Below are 6,000 nucleotides of genomic sequence, written 5' to 3'. Positions count from 1 at the left end.
ACCACGTTGCACCTTGATGATAATGGATGAAACCTCTGACAATGGAAGGCACTCCAGTTAAGTATTTTCCTTTATAACAGTTTCTGTAATCATGGTGTCTCTTCACAACAATAGAAACCCAACCAGGATGGTTTGCAAGCATGATTCATGGTTAGCCACAAACAGCATTGAACACACCCTAGCAACAACCCCAAACAACACTGACTAGGTCATAGCCACTACATCTCTCCTTCCCACTTGCTCCTGTTTTATGCCCCAAGGCATAAAACACCTTCACCTTCACACCGGCTTTGGAATCAGTGTGTCTTGTGTATCTCATGACTTGACCAGATGGAATCCTTCAAACCAGCAATATTCCTGTGTTCATTATGAAGCCTGAATTCTCACAGGAGATTATATTTCCATTCAAAAAATAAACAACAACAAAAAACCCTGTCCACATCATTTAAAGTTTCTGTCTTACATAAATGGGAGATTTTACCAAGGTACATTTGTCAGGCCACCCCACATCATAACTCCTAGGACATTATTCTTATGAGACCAAGAAAAGCAGGTCAAATTATATAAATATAAATTGTATTTTTCTAGGCTAGTTATTAGTACTACCGTTTTAAAATGATTGGGCCAAAAAAAGACTTGATCCTTATATATAGGCTGACTTCCTAAGCTACCAATTTGGAGATATTGTATGATCCATGGACCATATAAAATGACAAAGTGTATATGTATGTCTATATATTTTGTGTACTAATCACCAAACTCAAATGGCTAGCAACCCATCTTATTTTCTGAACTCAAAAATCTGACTTACGTAGCTTCAAGTGAATTACAAGCATATAAACAAACTTTAAGGAAGCCAACATTCCCCTGGTTCAGGTGTACCATCACCACTGGGTGAAAATGAAGAACACATGATTTTGGAGTCACGCTTAGATGAACTCAGACCATCATTACAATAGCAGTGTTCATGTCCTGGTTTATCATTATGAAAAAGACATGCTACCGAATGAGTACTGATTCATAAGAAGCAAAGCTCTGGCTTCTATTGGAGGAAGAGGTGACAGCTAGAAGGTGTTCCCTGCAGCCTCCTTTCAAGCAAAGATGAAGTAGAAAGGCTTGTCAAGAAAACAATCAACCTGGATGAATCTTTCTTGTACTTTCTGTCACTTCTTATCTGGAGGTCTAGGATGGTGTCTGGAACCATGAGAAACCTTAACAGTAACAGCCAACGATGGCACAGTAGAGATCCAAAAAGCTGGACCTCCAAAGAAGGTGATAACTCTGGGATCTAGGCCACTTGCCCTCAAGTTCCTTTTATTTGAGAGAAAAAGTATTAAAGATTGTTATTTTTATTACTAGCTACTAAATGTCAATCCTAACCAATACAACTATTAATTGGGAATATTAGTAATTAAATTTCCTGGATTAATAACAATAAGAAATTTTTGAGTACTTATTATTTACCATTCTCCAAAGTATTCTAAAATATTATGTTATTTGATCCTTACACTACTCTATGAAGTAGATATTATAATTAGTTTTTCTATCATAAGAAAACTAGGTTTGGAAACATGAATTATCTGCTCAAGGTTACATAAAGAACAGTACTGGGACTCAGACTCAAACAAGCCCTCTCAAGGCCTCAGAAAAGAAAAGAATAACATTCCTAGCTGAGAAAGCAAGAAGGGATTTTCAGATGTTTACAAAGTAGCCATTTACTTGCGAAAATACCATTAAGCATTTCTTGTGGGTCGTGCTTGTACACAGGAGCTGTAGTGTGGAGAAATGAATTAGACATGTTTCCCCATTGTTTGTAGCTCCTAGGCTTCAAGAAGAGGAATGATTGGCAAAATTTTATTCCTATTTACGCCTTTTGCTGTTGTTGTTTTGTTTTGTTTCACTTGCCTTTTTGAGACTGGGACTCGCACAGCCCATATTAACCACAAATTCACTGTGACGCCAAGAATGACCTTAAACTCTTTATCCTTTGCCTCTGCCTCCAAAGTGCTGAAAAGTCAGAGACCTGCACCCCTACCCCCATCTGGTTCGAACGTGTTTATTAACTTCTACAGCAAACCCTTAGGCAAACACTTCAGGAACACTCGGGAAAGCATGAGACAGGATGGTTTCCTTCAGATCCCTTAGAGTCCTCTTTGGCCCTGTGGCTTCTGGGCAGGACTGTTGTGTACAACTGAGCAAAGATCAGCACTATAGTGGACAGGACTGTTGTGTACAACTGAGCAAAGATCAGCACTATAGTGGACAGGACTGTGTGTACAACTGAGGAAGGATCAACACTATAGTGGGCAGGACTGTCGTGTACAACTGAGCAAGGATCAACACTATAGTGGACAGGACTATACTATTGTGTACAGCTGAGCAAGGATCAACACTATAGTGGACAGGACTATACTACTGTGTACAGCTGAGCAAGGATCAACACTATAGTGGACAGGACTATACTACTGTGTACAGCTGAGCAAGGATCAACACTATAGTGGACAGGACTATACTATTGTGTACAGCTGAGCAAGGATCAACACTGTAGTGGGCAGGACTATACTATTGTGTACAGCTGAGCAAGGATCAACACTGTAGTGGGCAGGACTGTTGTGTACAACTGAGCAAGGATCAACACAATAGGCAGGGCTATTGTACAAGGCTAAAAATGACAGGATCCTAAGGGTTCTCTTCATACTGATCTTTATCACTGAATCCTGATATTTATAGATAAAGTTTTCTGTTAATGGCAGTAAAATGTCATAAGAGAGAGTTCATTTTCATTTGTTCAAAGACATTCCAGGCTGATTGCAAGGTTGGCTGTGGCTTCTGCTCCCAACTTCACACACACAAGGAGATGATCCCATTGAACATACCTTTGCATCCCTAACCCCAGTCATACCCTGTTTGAAGAATCTCTGACCCAGATAGCGAGACACAGTAATTTATTTATTTTTCACTTTTGGCGTGGGATTGCCCTCTGTATGCTGTGATTACCATTAATGAATAAAGAACTGTTTTGGACCTATAGCAGGGCAGAACTTAGGTAACTGAGGGAAAACTAACCTGAATTTTGGGAGAAAGGAGGTGGAGTCAAGGGAAGAAGCCATGTAGCCTCATCAGAGCCAGACGGAACTTTAGCCGGTAAGCCACAGCCACGTGGCGATACATAGATTAATAGAAATAGGTTAAATTAATATGTAAAAGTTAGCCAATAAGAAGCTAGAGCTAATAGGCCAAACAGTTACTTAATTAATACAGTTTCTGCGTGGTTATTTTGATTCTGGGTGGCTGGGACAAACAAGCAGCTTCCTCCTACACACTCTTTTACTATTTCTTGTACTGGGAGTTGAACTTAGGGCTGTGCACATGCTAAGCTCCACCATTGATATTTCCCCTGCCTGCCTCCTTTACTTTTTTTTAAAGATTTTTTTAAATGTATGTATGAGTACTCTATCTGCTTGTACACCTTTATACCAGAAGAGGGCATCAGATCCCATTACAGATGGTTGTGATCCACCATGTGGTTGCTGGAATTGAACTCAAGACCTCTGGAAGAACAGCCAGTGCTCTTAAGGCTGAACCATCTCTCCAGCCCCATCCTTTACTTTTTATTTTGATACAGTGTCTTCCTAGGTTGGCAAGACTGGTTTGACCTCATTTTAAAGTTCAGGAAGGACTTGAACTTTTGATAATTTTGCCTCTGTCTACCAAGTTGCTGTGTTACAAGCCTGGCCTTATTAAAAATTTTTATTCCATAACAAAATGCTGCAGACTGGGTAACTTAAGCAACAAGAAACTACTTTTTGCGGTCTGGAGGCTTGAAGTCAAAGCAAAAGGGATGGATGGTAATATTCGCTGAAGCCTCTCTTCTGGTTTGCAAATGGCTTCCTCTTTTCTGTATACTAGCGTGACTTTCCTTGTATGCAGAGGGTAGAGAGAGAGATCACTGTTTTCCCCTTTTTATAAAAGACATTAAATTTATGGGATTAAGACTCTTATGATTCTGTTTATCTTTAGTGCTCTGTAGTGAAGATCCTGTCGTCAAATGTCACATGGCAGCTAGGGCTGCAGCATACAGAGGGCCACAATTCAGGTTCAAGCAATAATGCTGCAGATTTTTAGTGCAATGATTATTTACATCTCATTTTAACATTTCATTCTTCAGAATTCCATACCTAGGTTTTAAGTTGCTAATAAAAGGGACAGCATTGGGGCTGGAGAGACGGCTCAGCGGTTAATAGAACTGGCTGCTCTTCCAGAGGACCTAGATTAAATTTCCAGCACTCACATGGCAACTCTCAGCTGTCTTTAACTCCAGTTCCAGGAGCTCTGACACCCTCACACAGACATACATTTAGGCAAAACATCAATTCACATAAATAAATTATTTTAAAAAGGGGACATCATTGCAAATATTTTTCATACATTAGCATGTTTAACCCGTATACCAGCTCTATCAGGTAGTTAATAGTTTTGTATTTTCAGTTAAGAATCTGAATAGAGAAAGCAACGTCTCAATCAATATTCTGCTATCATCTGGCCTGGGGAGGTCTGGGATTTGATCCATAAATTTGTCCAAGTCTATTCTTAATTACTTTGCTATTATTACCTCTCTTGAAGTAATTTCTCATCACTTTTGAAAAATCTCTGTAGGGTATTGCTTTATAATGTTAAGTGAAAAAGAGATAGAGAATATAAAACTCAAACAGAGACAGACATAACAGCTCATACCTTTAATCCTAGCACTCAGGAGTGAGGCTGAGGCATTGGGATTGTTGAGAGTTAGAGGCAAGCCTGGGCTACACAGTAATACCACACCTCCAACAAAACAGAAAAAGAACACAGTCTTCCCCAAAAACTAGGTTTGGAAAAAAGGCCAACATTCAATCATTAGTCTTTCTTTTAAAAATTTAATTTCTTCAGTCAGAAAATGTATATTTTAAAACTCTAACTATTAAAGTTAAAATGCATTAAAAGTTCTTTATGGTTTATATTAATATTTTATAAGAGGAAACCTATTTTTTATATAAAATCTATTCAAGATACTTCCATGGTGACTGAGGAAGATGGCTCCATGGGTAAATTGCTCACTATACAAGCATGAGAATCCATGTTCCAGTCTAAAATAAAATTTACGTGAAATTTGGGTATGGTGGTATGAATCTGTAATCCTGATGCTAGAGGGGGGTTTCTGGGAGGTAGAGAGGAGGCAGAGACAGGCAGGTAGGTCCCATAGCTGCTTGGCCAGCTGATACAGCTGAAACAGAGGATTCCAGGTTCAGTGGGAGACATTTTCACAAAATTAGGTGGAGGGCCTGCAAATGGCTCACTGAGTAAAAGGCGCTTGTCTTCAAGCTTGATGGTTCAAGTTCAGTCCCAAGAAACCATAAAGATGAGGGGGAGAACTACCTCCCACAAGTTGTCCTCTGACCACCACACACGGGCTGTGGCACTTGTGCGAAACCTTCGCTGCTAATAAATGAAAAAAAAAATTAAAAATTGAGGTAGAGAGCAATAAAAGAAGTTACCCAATGCTGACCTTTGGTTGCCACACCCGCATACACCCAGAAGTGAGTGCACACACACACACACACACACACACACAAACACACACACAGAAGTGCACCCACGCACATACACGCAAAAGTACTGCACCTACATGTATACCTTACTCACACACAATCAATTAAAGAAATTCTGAAAAGTTTGACCAGTGATTACCCTGTGAATCAGTTTATCTTCAGTTGATTCTGAAGATGTTTTCTATATCAGTTACTAAGTGCGTATTCCTTAAAAGTTTGATTTTGTCTGATAAACAAAAATGATACTGCTTACAACCAGACTTTTGAATTGACATTTTAACCTCTATGAGGTTGGCAAATAGATTGTGGGCGGAAGAAAAAGTGCATGGTTCACAAATTATCCCTGTCTCCCTTCATTGATTTTAGGATACTGTGGAAGTTAAAAGTACCTTGGGGATAAGACATATACATTTGA

This window comes from Arvicola amphibius, chromosome 13 (assembly GCF_903992535.2).
Source record: "Arvicola amphibius chromosome 13, mArvAmp1.2, whole genome shotgun sequence".
Taxonomy (NCBI): domain Eukaryota; kingdom Metazoa; phylum Chordata; class Mammalia; order Rodentia; family Cricetidae; genus Arvicola; species Arvicola amphibius.
The sequence above is the reverse complement of the archived record's forward strand: the minus strand, read 5'-3'. Positions refer to the sequence as shown.